Genomic DNA, 18,968 nt, shown 5'->3' on the forward strand with positions numbered 1-18,968 from the left:
GCTCAGCTCTGAGCAGCCTCTGACGTAGCAATGGCTCACACCAGGAGGGAGGTGCACCTGAGGCACCCTGGGCACCTTCACATGATGCTGCAGCAAAACACATTCTCTTCTAAGACTAGTTCTGTGCTCTACAAGGTGGCACAGCCCCTGAGGGCAGCTGCATTTCAGGTGACAGTCTCGACCAAGAGCTCCTCAGCTCCTAACTTAAGTGCACTGAAGTGGGTGAAAATTTTGTTTTCAGAGACAGGTCAGGTGAAGGCTAGGAGAAAGTTTGCCTCAATGAGGAAAACAATGGTTTAAAAAACCCAAACAAATAAAGACAAGTAGAAACATCTAATTTAAGGAAGGAATGCCTCCAAATGCCCAACTCCTGAAACTCTTAAGAAAAGGGTCTTGTGAGCAAAAGAGAGGTAAATTATTTCTGTAATCTCTGCAACAGAGAGGAAAAACTGATCTCAGCTTATATATAAGCATGCCTTCCTGAAAAGGTACAAATAGTAAAACTTCTCCTTAATGTTGTTTTACAAGTTGAGTTGTGCTTAAAACAGTATTTAATGTGCAAAATTGTGTGCAGTCTTTGAGAGAGAAGAATGTGTCTAACCCAATCCTCACTCCAGGTTCTGCTATTTTGGAATATCTCTTCAGCACAGGACATTATATGCCAACAGATGCTCTGCTCTCATTAGCCTTGTCCCTTAAGCAGAGAGGCTGCAATGCCACATGAGTTTGTCCCCCCTTGACACTGAGAGATTTTTCTCTTCTCCTTTTGGCTACTTCAGCACAGTTTCTCCTGGAGCTATGTACAGCTGTCACTTCGAGGGGAAAAGAAAACTTTCTGGGCAGCAGTGCCATGCTCAAACCCCAGCAGCTCCTCCAGCTGACTGCCCCATCCCACCTCCTGGCACCCTCTGTCCATGGCTGGACAGCCTGGGCCTTTCCTGGGTGCCTCAGACCATGGACATGCCCAAAACACGGGCAGCAGGGTGAAACAGGTCCCACTCAGCAAACACCAAGTCTCACAGAGAGCCCGAGTGCCAGAGCACCATCCAGGCTCTGCCTGCAGCCTGTGTCACAGAGGAGACCAGTGCCCCCTGAGCTGCACTTTGCAAGTTTATTTTTACAGCCTTGGCAAACCAAATGCAGGGAATACAAAAATACACATTATACATGATGGCTTGCATATGACGTTTTCTCCTTTCAGTCAAAATACCAAAGGGACTATCTCCTGGCACTTGTACAGTTTTGCTCATAAATATCATAGTGTCACGAATGAACTCTTGGATACTGTCTGACAGTAAATCCCTCAGGACAATTAGAAAAATGTATTGAAAAGGAGAGGAAGAACTGTGGTCAGAGATCTGGGATTCCAGTCCATTGTTAACTGCTGAATATCATAAAAGTGGCTACGATGTTCAAGTGGTGATGTTCTGTCAATTATACTTTAATCCTGCTCAGTTTGATGTATAAAGGGCAGGCTATCCCCCTTGCCTGCTGCCTCATTTACAGTAAGTCAGCCCCTGTGCCCTCCTCCTGCCGACACACAACCACTGACTATGGACTCCACACCTCTTGACTTGCTGCCAAGCTTTTGATGTAAGGAAAATTGCTCAGAATCCGTTTGATCCTTTGAAGATGCATCGTCAGTTGTTATCCCAACAAATTGCTGTGGAGTCACCTACCAAACCCAGAAAAAACATTTTTGGGGAAAGAGATCAGGATGCCTTATGCCACCATAAATGGCTGATGGAATAGATGAACTGGTGGAGGAGCAAGACTGAAGTAACTGAATGCATTTAGGCACATTAGTTTAGATACGCTGGAAATTGCTTCACGTGTGCTTGGAATCTGGTAACACTAACAACAATAGCTGAAGTCTTGAGGTGGGGAAATGCCATAAACATGGCAACTCTTGTAAAGCAAAAATGCTCCTTCCCATCCCCAAAGCTGCTCATGGGGTGAGGGATGTTACAGCAAACCCTTCCAGCTGCCACGTGCACTGAACTGGGCTCCTACCTTCCTCATATCTCAACAAACTCACACGCAGCAGCTGTACCAAAAAGCCAATTTGTGACATCCAGAAACTGGAAGAAGCTCATTTGGGGAAGATACCCTGAAGCCCCTGAGTCTCCAGCTGAACTTAAAAAGTGAGTGAGGCAGTGAAGTAGCCAGAGATATAATGATAAATAAATATAATCTAATCTGTGATGTGAGTGACGCAGGGTCAGCGCTCTCTTCTGCTGCATTCAGAATTTGAATCTCCCCTCTTACACCTTGGGTGAGTGTCTTAAGCTCTGACCTGTGGTTACAAAGAACCAAAAAAAGAGCTGCTTTATTACTTCAGGAGAGAGATAACTCAGGAACACCCTGAGGATGGAAGGCCCCTGTCTAATTCAGACATCATCAATATTTGACTTCCACCTGCCTCAACCAAAGTCAGTATTGTGGCTGCGTGGAGTTTGTTTCTCTCTGCTTTGAACAACTTTCTTATTTCTTCAGTTTTAGTATCAAGTGGTTTCCAAGGATAGAGAAACACTTTTATAGTGTTTTACAGGGGTCTGTGATGCTGAAAGCAAAGCTAAATTTCCTAAAAGCTCAGAGGCATCTGGTTCAGCCCAAACCTGCAGTCTGAAGCTTGCTTATTAGTGTCAGATCTGAAGACCTGCTGTTTGCATTTCACTCCAGCTGTCACAAACACAACTGGCCTGGCAGTATTCCTCTTAGACAGAGAGAGGACCTGGAGAAAGAAGCCACATTTGGATATATATGAGCAGCATACAAAATGGTGAGTTAGTAGCAGAGATCATGAGTCTTTGCTATATTCAAGAAATGACCTAATAATCCGGTTGCTTATTCATGCTCTTGTCAGCTCCCCACAGAGGTGGGCAGTTTGGGATGATAAGTACATACAGAAAAATCAGCCTGCAGTCCAAGGGCAGCAGGGACCAGCTATTCAGCACTGCCGAATTTGCTGCCAGCAGATTACCATGAGAGGCAGTGCTAAGACGGATGAACTGCTGAAGTTTCCTACAAACTCCCTTTTCTGTGACCTATATTGGAAGGTCATCCTGCACTGGACTTCTTGGACAGTATCACACGCTTAGGATAGCAGCCAGTTGGAAGATGAAGTGGAAAACCTGCCTTGAAAAGCAATCACTGACTAATTTTATGTCACGAGTATCTGATGCTAAGAAAACATACACATGATTTAGGTGTCCTTAATGTACAATTTGGCTCCATGGTGTTAACAGAGCATGCTGGCTGGTCAAGAAACCTGAAGGGCAAGGCTCCAGTATCATGTCAGGTGACAGACTTGGAGACATGGGACAAACTCGTGTAGGCCCTTCCCCTCCAAATATCGCACGTGGGCCATGCAACAGGGCTAGGATGGACACAGAGGCATCAGCCCTCTCTTCAGGAATGTCACCCCAGCGGCATCATCCTCAGCTGCTCTCCAGCCATTGCCTCTCCCTTGCTTCAGGATCTCATTCCAAGCTGGCTTTCAGGTCTGAGATGCCACAGGGCTGAGATATGGGTGGCACTGGGGAAGAGTGTGGTGTCCCAAAGCAGGCTGGATTTCTGCAGGAAAGGGATTTCTGTATGTAACTCCATCAACTGACAAAACTGAGGAGCCTATGGGACAAAGACTGCCACATCAGTGGGGATATGGTTACTGTTTATTACCATAGCAGAATTGTTCCATTCCCTCTTAAAAGTTAAAGCACATGAAAAATTCTGCATAATGGTCCAGCTCTAAGAGTAACTGATGGGAAATATTCAGAATGTTACTGAGTCAGGATCAAATTTTGTTTACCCACAGGCTCTCCATGAAGGCCTCATGTTTTATCTGAGAGGGTATGACTGGTTTTCAGGCCAACACCATGTGCTGAGCATCCAACCACAACTCAAAACAACAGCCCAATTTTTTGAATCAAAAATCTAGCCATCATATTTCCCTATGATTCACAAAGTTGCTTCAATTTGTTATAATGCAAGGCCCGTCCCTGCTCTGACTTGATGGGACCAGCTTTGGAGTCTTTGATGTCAGACGCCTTGAAAGCCCCATTTCACAGATGAGCCAGCTTTGCATAAATAAACAAAGTGACCTCTGAACTGGAGCCTGAGACCTGAGCACACTTCAAAGCACTGGGGGAGGCACTGGGGGGGCAGTGGGGAATGAAGCGATCAGCATCCATCATTAAGGCAGCCCCCACTCCACACTGATGCTGAACAAGGGGTGTAAATGAAAGGAGGGAGGCAAGTAGGGAGGGAGTGAAATGAGGGGGAAAGTGATGTAATCCAGTCAGGCTTGAACAATTATAATGAGGCCTTCTTCTTCTCCCATGGATGAATGAAAGAAATCTCTCTGAGCTCTGGCTTTAGGAGCTGACTCTCGCGTTTGCCCAGATGCATCATGTTTGCACATCACATTTGCTCCTCGATGTCCTTCACTGCTGCAGAAGTCTAGAGGAGTGACCAAACTCAAGTTGCTTGTGGGAAATGGATCTTGGACCCTTCCAGGAGTTAAATCAGAACTTTTCTGTCGAGCCTAACCAGGAAAACTTAGACCATAAGCTTTGAACAGGAAAAGCTTTGACTTATTTTTCAGCAGCCTTGAAGGTGCAGTAGATGGCAGATAAACACACACAAAAGTGAGTGCAGTCTTAAAAAGTAGGTCTCTGCAGTTTAGCTCAGATGCATTCAGGTTTTGCTGTAATACTTGCTGGAATTTAAAGGGAAACACAAGGCAAAGATCAGTCTGTACTTTGGCTTAGGGGGCCTTCTGCTACCCTGACTGGTTTATCTGACGCCCAGATGAATGGTCCATGAGGTACATGTGTAGGAAGGCAACAACAACTTTATCTCTGGCATATTACAGGGATTAAGGCACTTGGTTTTCCCAGATCTCCTTAATGTGGATTAACACTCCAGGTTTCATTAGAATTTCAGCTGGTATTAATCCTCAATGGCCAGGGAAAAACAGCCCAACCCACTGGCTAGCACAAACACATCTGAGAGCTACCACTGCCAGCTGACAGGGTTTTATTGCTCATCTTGTAATATTTGGGATGTTTCTGGAGGACCTTGAACATGATCTTGACCTTGAAGTCACTACTTTAAAATATAGGGTTTTTTTTTGTTACTGAATAACAACTCTTAACATCTGTGATTCCGAAGAACTCTGTGCAAATACACTCTAAAATCTTGGGCAAAGAGAAGCAAAACACTAATTTTCGAGTTCTTGTGATTTTTCAGCTTGTTTTGTGTTTTTTGTGAGGCCTGAACCTTGTCTTCAGGACCCTTGAGACAGGTGAATCTCAAGGATGACCTGAAATCATTAAGATGCAAAGTCTTTGCTTTGACTAATTCTGAATTTTTACCATCATTGAAGTCTAATTTACCAAGTGTCCACTCTGAACCCTCTTTCCTGCCAAAGAAAAGGACCAAACTCCAATGAACTCATCCCATTGACACAAACCCAGCATAAATATTAGATGCTATTTTGAATGTTTTTTGTAGATCCTCCATTAAACCTCCCAACTCATGCTCACCATTCCTTAACCTACCTGTATTAACAGTGTCACCTACTGTGTTAACAGTGCTGATGTGATGAAAAAACAGGAAATGCTTTTAGAGTTTATGTGGAAGGGTTCAGTGAAAGCAAATGTATCAGGAATATTTGGATAAAAAAGATCTCATGGAGGAGCCCCCTCTCCTTGGGTCCAGTCAGAGAAAACCCCTCAAGATGGAAAAGTAGAAACCCACTCAGAGGAGTGCATAGTCAAGGAATACTCTGCTTTTCTATTAAAAAAACCCATAAATCTAAACCCAAAACCAACCAAACAACAACAAAAAAAAGAAAACAAAAATAAACAAACAAAAAGCCAAAACCAAAGAACCCACAATAAAACTAACATGAAGTAAAATGTTACTGGCAGAGAATTTCCCCCTGTGACAGGCACTGGAGACTTTACTACCTACTGCCTTCAACTGCAGCTGGGCCAAAAATAACCAGAGGTATTAAAACTGGAAATTTCTTGACAATAAAAATAAAAAAAATATGTGTTGGTGGCTTTTTTGGTATTTTCAGCTCTGGCCATTTTCATGAGAATTTCCATTCAAAACTTTTCATGGATTTCACTTCAAGCCCAGGGAATCTCTTGTAAGCAGGATGCTTTGCAAAAGGAACATTTGCAGGCCACCTGCCTCCTGAAGCACTGGAGGGACTCCACAGACAACAGACAAAAGCCCTGCCTGGGTAATGAAGAAATGAGGCTTCTGTCCAGAGCTGCATCAGTAACTCTCATTTCTAAGCTGTGATGATGTGCAGGCCCATTGTATTACCTGTCAGTGACAAAGCTCTGAACTGGTGGTTATTGCTGCAGCCCACATTGCAACAACAGGTGAACATAATCAGAGATGACAACTTCGAGATCAGGGAAGACTTAACTCTCTTCCACAGAACGAGAAAAAGGGGGACTATGGGGTAGCACAGACTTATGAAAACCAGTTTATTTTACAGGCAGGTACCAATCAAGCTCCAGCAGCACAGAAGAAACAATCCTACTTTCACTGAGAGTTTCAGCAGTCTGGAGAGAATCTCTCACTGCTGTGCATAAGCTGCTACCAGCACCTGAACTAAACCTTTTATTACCAATTCCTCCTTGATACTGCAATCTCTGCTGGGAGACCAACATGGACATATCCTTGTTCTTGTACTCCTGCATAAAGAATGCTGTGGCTTATTGCTTGGGCTTGATTAAAAAACTTTGGTATGGAAATGGATTATGTATTTCCTTAGGTAAATGTGGAGAAGTGGAACTTCAGAAAAGTTGAGTATTTTAAGGGTATAAAGAGATGAATATATAAAAAACTGAGATGAAAAAAAGAAAGTCTTTAAATTGAACATATACGAAACCTTCCCAAGAGGGGCATCCACTTGACTATGGAATAGTCTCTCAGAAGAAGAGAAAGAAGCTCTATTTCATAGAATTATAGAATGACTGATCCCAGCTACAAACCTAACACTGCCAAGTCCCTCTAAACCATGTCCCTAAGGGCCACATCTACAAATCTTTTAAATATCTCCAGGGATGGTGATCAACCACTTCCCTGAGCAGCCTGTTCCAATGCCTGATAACCCTTCACTTTCCATTAAGAAATTTTCCCTAATATTCAGTCTAAACCTCCCCTGGTGCAACTTGAGGCCATTTCCTTTCATCCTGTCCTTGTTACCTGGGAGAAGAGCCCGACCTGGCTACATCCTCCTGTCAGAGAGTTGTAGAGACTGAGAAGGCCCCCCCTGAGCCTCCTTTTCCCCAGGTTAAACACCCCCAGCTCCCTCAGCTGCTCCGCATGAGACTTGTACTCCAGACTCTTCCCCAGCTCCCTTGCCCTTCTCTGGACATGCTCCAGCCCTTCAATGCCTTTCTGCAGTGATGAACACAGGATTTGAGGTGTGGCCTCACCAGTGCCCAGCACACAGAGACAATCACTACTCTGGTCCTGCTGGCCACACCAGTGCTGACCCAGGCCAGGACCCCACTGGTCTTCACAGCCACCAGGGTAAACACTGGGTCATGTTCACCTGGCTCTCAACCAACACCTCCAGCTCCTTTTCTGACAGGCAGCTTCCCAGCCCCAAACTTTAGAAGATGTAAAATTATAATGATTAAGCTGTGGCTGAACTATAGATTTTACAATCCCATTTGCCAAAGTTGGCTCATGTAGTTCTCAAAGAGAGCTTTAATAACTCCTGGAGTATGGCATGATTGATAAGAAAGAAAACACACAACAGAAAAGGATGTTAGTGGAAAAGGAGTCCTTGAAAATCATGAAATACTCTCTTCTGGCTGTATCTATACAGAGGAATTCTGGAGTTCTTCTGAGTTCATGCAGGATATGACCTGACACTGACCACACTCACCTCTCTCCTCCCCTTCTCTGTGCTCATGACTCTGTATCTGGTTCAGATCTGCACCTACTTTATAATCCTCCTTCCCCAATCACATTCCATAATGCTGTAGAGGAAGAAGCCTTTCTGAAAGTGCAGCTCTTCCTTGCTCCTTGTGGTCTATTGCTGCCCACAGAGCTCACAGAGTTATCTGAGACACATTCCCAGTCATGGCTCCATCTGCACATGGGGATGCTCCAGCTCCTGCTGCAACCACACAAAGAACCACAAGGAGAAACAGCTGGAGTTTTTCACTCAACCACTGCAATTCCCTGGCCTGCCATTACAACAATTACATTACAAAGGCAATCACAGCCCTTCCGCCATTCTGACTCCTCCAGACACCAGGACCTCCTGCCTGACTTTAGGTCTCCATTCCATAGGGGGCAAGAAAACAATTCTTCCTCCTTTGTTGTTGTTGTTGAGGTTGCTTTTTTTATCAGCATGCTCCAGCACACACAGACAGCAGCCCCGAGAGCTCTGTACCACAGGCACCAGTCTGCGGTCACAGTCTTGATCTGCTACTGCAGAGGATGAAAGGGAGAAGAAATCAGAGAACAAGATGAGTGGTTAGGCTTCTGCCTTGTCCCCAGCACTTTCTGAGCATGAAATAGCAGCAAAAGACAGCAATTACCAGCCAGCTGTTCCAGGCCCAGAACGAATTGGTAATATTTCCCAGTATTTTTTAATGCTAGCATCAAGGCTTTCCTAGAGACAGGATCCCAGTACATGAAAGGATGCTCGCAGATAGCACAGAAGACAGACCCAGTTTAAAGAGTTCACTGCCTGTGTAGTGCAGGAACAGAGTGGATGTCACACATATTAAGGTTCCTTGAAAAACACATTTTTAGCATCCACCCCTTTTGGCCTGGTGGGGGAATGATGGGGGTCTTGCACTTTATAGAGTTGAGAAGAAAAGCTTCATTTATAACACCAGTTGGGCTTTTTGAATTATAACCATTTCACTGCAGTTGTTATTTATAAGAATAAATTATTAGTTACTTATAGAAAGCTTAAAAACACTGAAGAAGAAATCTGTGATTTTGAGTGTTATCTGACAAATAAGTCTAAACAGTCCTTACTTTGGAAACCTAACTCTAGTGCTCAAGTCCAGAGAACGAAAAGAAGGTCAGGGTGACACCTACCACTCTTCCCTCACTGCAGAAGAGATGATGGCTACGTGAAGTGGGTGCCAAAAGCGAGGTGGTATGAACACTCCACCCAAAAACACAGGCCAAAATTCCATCTTCAACAATCCTAAATTGCTTAGGGTTGGGGGAGGGAGGCATGCCACTGAAAGGACTGATGCAAGGTTAATGATAAGAAGAAGATTACAGCAGAGCTGAGGATAAACTGGTAAGATCTGGCTCCCAGCCTTCTATTTTAACCACTACACAGCTGCTGTCCCTCATAAAATTATACCTCCATCACTCCTCTCCCTACTAGCACTGATTGATGTTTATTATCTTCACCAAAACATGTAGAAACATCATTGATAGGTGTTCCATCTCCCTGAATATTGACATGGCCTAAATAGGCCAGCACAAATAGATTTCCAGAGGAGCTGGAAGGAAAAAGAGAGGTCACACATGTCAGTGACTGAGCACAAGCATTATTTTTGGATGGCATTTATAATCAAACAAAAATAATCAATGGTACAGTCCCGTCCCTTCCCAACACTGAGATAATTCCTCAGTGTGGAATTACCCAATTCATCACGATGAGCTGGGAATTGCAATACTGGGCTTTACAGCCAGGAATGTGGATCCAGCTGTTTCTTCCACCCCAGTATGAAAACTATTGAAACATTCTTTATGGGCTTACATATTTCATAGTCTTCTGGTAGAAAAGTAAAAATATCCCCCATGGAAGAAAAGGAAACATCCTACGACAATTACCAAATGAAGCAAAATATCAGAGAGGACTGCTGCTCAACATCTTTAATAGGAAAAGTGTGCTTGCTTGAGGTGAAAAATCACACCTCATCAAGACAGGTCAACAGGCTATTACAGTTTAACTTTGATTTCAAGAAATAGCAGCACCTATAAGTTGTACAAGTGCTAAGACATCAACAGAGGATGATAACTTTTAATTGGACATTGCAGAGAATATAACAGTCTAAGTGTCTAAGATGTTCATTATGTTCAGTGGGGCACAAGATATTGTTAGGGAATCCTTCCTCTCAGATTTCAGAAGAGAACTACTTCAGAAACCAGTCCATATATGTAATAAATACAAATTTTAATATGTCATTGGCAGCAGTCAGTCCCCCCCATCAGTCACCATCCCGACTTTATACTCAAATCTCTTTTGATAAATAGACTTTCTAAAGGTTAGGTAAACCACTAACTCAGAAAGTAAAGAAAAGGCATTTGAAAGGGTAGAGAAAATATAAATTTTAGCTTTTTAAATTCATATTTATCTTTTATAAACAAGATGTTTTTCACACAACTTTATGCAGTTGTATAACAGCAATATGGAAGTGGTGTAATCTCTCTGACCACAAACTTTACAGAATGACAATAAGGTAAAGAAATTGAGATTTTGGGGTCAATGAAAGACAGAAAGTAGCCTTGGTGTCTGATGATATCAAGACTTGCAACTTTGCCCCCATATGCTGTTAAACACATAATTCTGTTAATGAAGTGCCATTTACCTTCATAATGTTGAATAAATTATACATATATCTTTAGGTCATTATCAGACTAATAATAAGCTGGTTTTAGTAGCAAAATGTTACCAATTCTGTCCAAGAACAACCCCTGACAAGTGGCAATTTTGTTGGCTCCCAAAAGAAACTGAATACTTGGCACCCTACCTAACGTGAGGATTACAGTATATTACACAGGATAATGCTGGCCTGTGTCTCGCCAAAATTAAACTTAACCTAATTACATGGAGTAAATTATAGCTTTCCATGTGGGGCAAAACACAAATTGTAAAAATGGTTGCTCCACAATTAACTATATAATCCCAATGCTGTCATTAGAAATTTCTAAAACATGCTTCAAAACAATGACTAGCATAGTACAGTCATTCCTGTGGGATGGAATTAAATTCCTTTGTGTATTTTTGCATTTTTTTTAATGCCTGTCCTGGTACTTGACCAGCAGCCTATAAGAACAACCACCATCTTAGGATCAGAAAGGACTACAGACAGAAGCTACCTAAGAAAACACACAATCATAAAATCATAGGATAGCCTGGGTTGAAAGGGGCCTTTCAAGGTCATCTAAAGACATATGAAACTCAAGATTATTTTGGGTAGCATTCAGTGGATTTTGAGTGCTCAGTAGCAAAGTTACTGCATTTTTGTTCAGAGTGAGGGTACAGCTCTCCCCAGTACTCAGAATCCTCTACAGTCAGAGACACAGCATATCCCACGTTAACACACTTCACACCTTGAACCTCATTTAAAGGCTTCACTGAGACCAAGCAAGGGCAGGGAGTCTTCATAAACAATATTGGTTTGCAGACAGGAAAACGCATTGAGGAGACAAACAAGGGCTGCAGGTGGAATTCAACACTTGTCAGTGACCCACAACTACCTAACACCTAACCAGAGTTAGCTGTCACCTAGGACCTTGCCCAGATGATCCATAAAAAACTTCTTCCAAGAGGTATTTCACCCTCTGATATTTAGAAGCTAAAGCAGGTGCAGTTTATTAGCTTCCTATGCAAGTTACCCCATATGGACTGCTCTTGGAGAGCACTGGAAGCCACAATCTGCACCACGGGGGCAACTGGGAACATTTAAGTCCCATGTGCAAAAAACAGAGAACATCTCAGTATTATCTGTGGAAGGGAAAGTTTTTTTGTTTTTCTTTTACTAGTAAACAGTGCTTTCTCTAAAATCTCTAAATATTTACTCTAACAAGCACTGCAGTTTACACACCTTATTTTTTACTGTGATAATGCATTTTATTATTAACATACTCATATGAGTATTTCATACTGAATGTATTCCACACGCTGTTGGCTATTTTAAACAACAGATGTGAGAGGGATTTAAATGCCAATTTTAAAACTGTGCAGTTGATTGAAATCCTGTGAGCCATTCATAGATTGCCAGATATTCTATTTACATGATTCCTCCCGTGTAAAATACTTCAGGGAATACTCTAGACTCTGGCATATGGTTTAGAATGATGATGACTGATGTTGGAGATGCCACACAGACAACAGGACATATTATCTGGTTACATCTGTGCGTAAAATGCTTCGAGATTTTTTGATGGAAGGGGTTATGAATGTGTGAGGCTGAGATGCTGCATTTATGTCCCTCTAAATCATGCTCAGAGATAACAAGTAGTTAGAGCCCCGTCAGTGTAAAAACAAGCACTTTTATGAATGCATTTCATTGCATCCATGTGCAGTTATCCCCCTGGGCAATTATGACTTGTGGGTGAACCTTGAAAAATTGGGGAGGATCGACTGAAAAGGAGAACTCCAGTGCCAAAACACATCCAGAGCCTGAAAACAGAAACCTTGTGAGAACAGCCTGTGCACAGTCAGATTGCAGGGCTTACTCTTCCCTCCTTCCAACACCGGGGAAACCCCTGTCCATGCCACAAATCTGACTGACTTCCACTTGTGCATCTGCAGCCTCACAAATCCCACAGGCCTGAAACTCCCACGCTCTATAGCAGAGGCCCTGCCTGACAGATTACATGCAAATGTTCCAAATACATCACAGGCTACAGCAGAGGAATGTTCACAGTGCTGCAGACACACTCGGGGAAAAAAGAGATCCAGCAAGAGCCCTCGGTGCAGTCCCCACGGTAATACATCCTGAATGAGGAACTCTATCGTGTGAAAACATTCCCAATAATTCCTTCTGTTTTCATTAATAATATTAAATTTCCTGCTTCTGGGGTATCTTTTGTTTTAACAAGCACAGCTTTTTGTCTCGTCTTCTCAAAGACTGCGCCACTGTAAGTGTATTATTACTATTTATGCTGAAGTCCTTTAAATGGGCCAGGCATCCATATCCAAAATCAGAAATTTGCAAGCCATAATCTCATACCAACCAGATTAACGTGACACCTGAGATGTGTTTTCTTTCAAGACACAGGAGTCTGAGTGGCTGAAAGTACCAGAAATGCATGAAAAAATCGCCTTTCTGCTTTGGAAACATACACAGTGGATTCTGTGGTGCTCGTGATTGACCTTTGGTTACTTTTTCTTGACAAAGAGACAACTAAAATTTGAATCAAATTGTAATAGTCCAATGGTTTGAAATGACTAGAAGAAAAAAGAAAAAATGAAGTGTTTTCTTACTATCTGATATACCTCATTCTGGCCCAGAAATAATTAGGGCTGGATAAATTATCTGGCCTGCGATTTTCTCTGGCATATTATTTTACTCATGTCTTTCTTCTTCCTCTGCAGGGGGTGCTTGTGGTCATATTGTTCTTTTATTTATGGCTCACAGCCTTTTCAGTGGCAGCACGCACACCCAAGTGCAGGCCCAGAGCCGGAATGCAAATTCCTTGGGAGGTAAATGGGAAGAGAAAAATGTCCAGACCATGCCTAATCTTTACAAGGATGGCAGTTTAACAGAAATCTACACCCTTAAAACCCCAAACCGGGGAAACAACAACGCTCAATTATAATATCATGATTTGGATGTTTATGAGCTTTACATATAAAACCTGTGGAAGCCTAAATGGTTCTTTTGAATTTCTGCTATAAAACAGCACCTGCATTACCCAGCTGATGCATCCCCCGGTTTATTTTGCTCAGTGGTGACTTGCTTCCACCCTGAGTTGGTCGCTCCCAGGAGCGCTCTCTGGCTCAGCTTTCAAGCTGATTTCTCTGACAGGCTGGCAGCAATAAAATCATTCATTCCAGGGGCTGAGTGAATCACCCGCAGCATATACTGCGAGGATCGCCTGGCAGCAGTACAGGGGCCTACGCAATGGGAAGCCTGGGGTAAACCCTGAGCTGGGACGCCTGGATGCCACAGGGAGGAGGGAAGGCTTCAGTAATTCGACCAGGAATAAAGGCAGCCTCATGGCAGTGGGATGGGAGGAACGCCAGAGAGGGGCTGCTCCAAAGAAGATTCGCTGAAAGGAAGAAGAAGCAACCACGGAGAGGAATATTTTTAATAAAAACACAATTTCTGTGAGAAGAAGCAATGGGATGAAGCCTGCAATATGGAGCAGGTCTGTGTATCCATGATTGCTTCTGGAAGCACAGGGAAGATAACTGAGGACAAGTCAAAGAGCCATGCTTTTGCAATGACTTGATATAGCTTTGTCTGTCTGGAAATTCTGGGAATCCACAAGCTGGAAAACAAATAATCCTTGTGCCAAATAATACGATGTAGGAAGTGTCGTAACTCCGAAAACCTAAAAAATACAAAACAGTGCTACTTCTGTTCAAAAGAAAGAAGGTGAAGTCAGAATGTAGGAAGAGCACAGGGTTTTGGATCACATCTGTGGATGTGGTTTCTCTAAGAAAAAACAGGCTTGAGATACTGCATGTCCCTGTGGAAGCCACTGGATCTCTGGATGTTCAAGGCAATCCTATATATCAGTATGACATGGAATGAACTGCCCAGTATCTCACTGAACAATCACCATCCTGTTGCAAGAAAGTTTGATTACACTTCCCTGTGTACTCCCAAGCCAACCCCATCTGGGTAGAGATTTGTCACTCTTTATTTATTAAACTCCTGGAGCAGGATCTGCTCTCTGATCCATTTGAAGGCCAGGAACCTCACTGTCTTTATGCCTTCAAACCTGTATTAGCACAGCCCCAGCTGACTCCCACATGCTGCAGTGGAGTCCCACTGCAAATCAGAGTGATTTGGGAAGCTCCCTGTGTGATAACACAGCAGAAAAACAATGTTTGACTGTGTAGCCCTTGCTTTTTGAGCACTCAGAAATTACACTGCTGGAAAACTCTCAGCCTCAGCATGAACCTTCCTTAATTTGACTCCTCGTTGGTGGAACCATAATTTGTCAGCATTTCAAGTCTCTTCAAGAGGCCTCCTTGTACCAGAGAGAACCTCCCCTCCTGCACAACCCAGTTGCTCGAGCTCAGAGGGCAGATTTCCATTGTTTCCATTCAAACTTGCCCACATGAAGTTCACTGATCCTTAAGGATTCCCTGGCCAATATCAAGTGCCTGGCCTGAAGCTGGGATGGCTCTCCACTGACCCTGGGAGGTGATGCACCACGCTGCCCCTTCCCAAGCAAAAGGCAAAGCATCCACACTGCCAGTCCAGCAGGGATGCAGAGCAGGCTTCAAAACATGACATTCAATCCCATATTGAAACCTTCCCGTTCAACTGCCAGGCAGAAGCTGGCAGAATTTAGGATTATGTTTCTAATTAAGCAGAAAATTGCTTCTATTTTATTTCTAAGCTACACATTACTCAAGTGACTAGCTATTCCAAATGAAAACTGCATTGGAAAATTCCCAGAAACTGAGGTGTGGCATTCATTCTGTATAAAGCAGAGCAGAAGGCAGCTGTCTCCCTTCTATAGCATGAGCAGTTAGTTGGTGCCCAGCAGTCTTAAGAAGATTAAATATCACCTTAATTTCAGAAGCCTTCTGCTCTGGCTGTAAAAATGCTGTAACTGCAATTATAATACAAGCAATTGTAAAACCTCAGTTTGGCTTGGATTAATACCACTGCTACTTTATTCCACAGGGTAAGTAGAGCAGTGAATCTTATGTGCTATCTCCTCCAGATGAGAAGGGTTAACTACCCAGTATTCATTACGGCAATTGTGGTTTTGCTTGCTCAGTGGAAAACATTGTTTTCTGCTTTACAAACAATGGGTTAATCTTATCAAAAGGAAAAAAAAAACCATCTCTTGAAGCAGACTTTCTTTTCCCATTAGCCTTTTTGAAAAAGGAAGAAAAGTGGAAAAACATTTTTGGCTACTAATTGAAAAAAAGAAGTTACATAGGTATTTTGGGGACAGTAAAGCTGGGTAACATATACCCATGTTCGTAGGTAAACACACCATGGATTGATGGTGACACATCTCAGAAGAGGCCTTCAGGAGCTGTTATCTCAAAGCTATCAAAGTCTCTTTCTTTTCTTTAAAGGGGAGATGTGGAGCAGACAGCACAGCACCAGCCAGGCTCTAGGCTCTCCTCCACCACTGGAGAGGTGACCTTCCCTGCTGATGGCCCAGGACCTCATCTGTGAACCCAGGAGCAAGGGGTTCCCACCAACTGGGAGTAACATGAGGCTAAACAGAGCCAAATTGTGAGCCTCTCTGCTACAGGCTGGGATGCAGAGAGAGAAGCATGTTGTTTTAGTGTGTATAACTCACTCAAATTTACCATGCAGTTTCGGCTTGCAATCCCATATTTCCTGTTCTAATCTCATGCACAATGTGGGTTTTGTACTGTTGAACAGTTTCCCTGTGGCTGCTCCACAGTGATGGGCAAATTGATTCCTGTATGAAAGGCCAGACTCTGTTTCCAGATACTTTCAGTGTTTCCACTGGTCTGAGATGGGAGTAGCTGCTGTGCTCAGGAACAACTGCTGGAGGATAAGGCACAGGTATAAGGCACAGAGAGCTGACTTCTTCTCAGTTCTCCCAGTGCCTCTGAGTGAAAATGAGGAAGATACTTACTCCTCTTACTGCCTCAAAGCTTTTACTCGTACTAATATTAATTCTGCCTTTTCTGCTGTTGCCGAAATTATATATTCTTTGGGTAAGGACTGCACAACTGTTCCCAACTATTTGTGCAAGAGCACCCCTCTACAAGGAGCCAAAAATAAGATCAACATTAGCACTCCTTTAGAGGAAAGGCTAAATACAAACTCCTTTTTACAACCTGTGCAGCATGACAGCAACATTATACAACTATCACAGGCCTGATCAAAGGACACTAAAGTCAATTAAAGTGTTTCACTAGCTTCAAAGTAGAATGGATGAAGAATATTAATGTTTAAGGGTGGATGTGAACAACACTGAAAGACACAAAAAACTGAAAGTGGTCTCCAATGACATCTCCCTGAAGGGCTGAACTGTTCTCCTTTATATATTAAAGGATTATATCAAGACTGAAGAAGTGCCACAAAAAAGGAAAAAAAAGAATGGCCATGGAAAGCACAAACTGTAAAAGGTCTCAGGAAAAGGAACAATACAAATTACTTAGGAAAAAAGCCTGGATAAAGTTACCACCTTCACCCTTCAAAGTTGTTGCCTGAAACCAAATCTAAATCACACCTTTGCTGCACAGGGGTATTGCTGGATGGGAAGGTGAAACACCTCGTGAGCAGCTGCAGTGCAAACAGCAGCAGTGAAAGATGCAAAGCCATCTGCTTAGGAACATGTTTGCCTTAGGACAACATATGTTTTGTAGGTTATTTGTGTGAGTTCTTTGATATCGGATTTGATCTACACCTTGGGGTATTTTTTTTTGAGTTTAACAAGGCCTTATGATAAATCCTGATCCTTATATGCATTCAATTGACCCATAGGCAATTTATGCTGGAATTTAGGAAACATTGCTTTAAAAGTTATCTAGTTTGCCTAAATATGTTCTGGCTTGCCTGCACACAGTGGATAAGCAGACCCAGGTTTGTGCTTCTGTCATGTAACCAAAGGTCAAGCTTCCAGCATCCCCCAACAAACCAGACAGCACAAACAGTGTGCCACTGGGAAAGGGACTACCCCAGGTCACATTAGCACCACCTGACCCTGTTTCTCTGTGCTCGTCATTTCTTAAAACATCCTTGCCATGGCCAAAAAAAGTGTATTTTTCAGGAACCTATCCAAACCTTCCTGCCTTCCAGAGCTGGAGAAGTGACAAGTGTTTTGAGCTCAGCAGCAATTATCCTGCTGGAATGGTGGATAGTGTGAGGCCACTCCAGCACAGGCAATTCACCAGATAAAAGGGTGACAATCCTGCAAAAGGGACAAGGAGACAAGGTTCCACTGGGAACAAATGAAATGCTGCTGAAGATTGTAACTCAGCAAGTTAGTGCTAGTGAGAATGTATTTATTTAGACAACTTTACCCCATGCAAGGAGAGAGACTGGACACCTGGTGTAACACCTCCCACCTCTGCCATTTCCATAGGATAAAAGGTAAGTTGAAGAGCTGCCTTTTCCAGCAAAAACATTGCATTTCAATGCAGTTCTCAGCTGCTGGATTTTTTGATCATACATTCTCAAGATCTAAGAGCAGGAACTGGTTATTAAAATGGCAGCAGCTATGACTGAACACACTTGACAAGTGTAGCCAGGGAGGGTGGGGAGAGCTGGCTTTTATATCATACAGTACTGCTTCTGAGTGAGAAAAGCGTAATTGTCAATAAATTAAAATGAAAAGGAACAAGCTGATCAAATACTAAAATTGTCATCAAGAAGGAACTGATATAACCACCTGCAGTGCAGTGCCTTGTGACACAGGAGCTTTGCCCCACGAAAAGCAAAGGAGATGCTCTTGAAAAATGAGCTGAATGCCTCACAACTTGCAAAACATAAAAGCAGAGATACCTGTAGTGTAAAGTCACAGCTAAAAATGTTTTCAGCAGCAAAGCCAGGCCCACAAATAGCAGGACAGAATACAGGTTTCTTCCTGTGCTTCAACTGTTATATAAATATATATAATAGTCAGTGTGAGAAGTCAGTACCTGCCTCCTTCACTCCTGCCTAGCCAAGCTCAGAGCCAAGTGAATGCTCAGAGAGAAGTGGGGCATCAGTGAGAAATCAACTACACAAAGACTTGCCTTAAATCCTCTGGAATAATTTAGCAGGTCTAAAGGCTCTGATTCACAGTTCAAGCAAGGTAAGATTAGAGAAATTCTACAGAAGCCAAAAAATAGCAGAAGAAAGCAAAAGAAACCAAAGCCAGTGCAGTTGCTCTAGAGGAAAGACTGTTTGTTGTATTGGCTGCCTGTAAATGCAGCCTCTTTCTCCAAAAACTGTTGCCAAATAACTTCCTAATATTGCAAAAAATATTTTTCTTTATTACTGCAGAAAACATTGGCAAGGTGAAGAAGTTCAAGACAAACTTTCCACTCCCCAAACTCCTCA

General features: G+C 42.9%; 1 protein-coding gene across 7 annotated transcripts in view; it reads right to left on the bottom strand.

Moving 5' to 3' along the window:
* The window catches only part of FGFRL1 (fibroblast growth factor receptor like 1), a 167,797-nt gene that overhangs the window by 16,452 nt on the left and 132,377 nt on the right, over positions 1-18,968 (bottom strand). The gene's annotated exons all lie outside the window — the stretch shown is intronic.

The sequence above is a fragment of the Poecile atricapillus genome, chromosome 4 (genome assembly GCF_030490865.1).
Source record: "Poecile atricapillus isolate bPoeAtr1 chromosome 4, bPoeAtr1.hap1, whole genome shotgun sequence".
NCBI lineage: Eukaryota > Metazoa > Chordata > Aves > Passeriformes > Paridae > Poecile > Poecile atricapillus.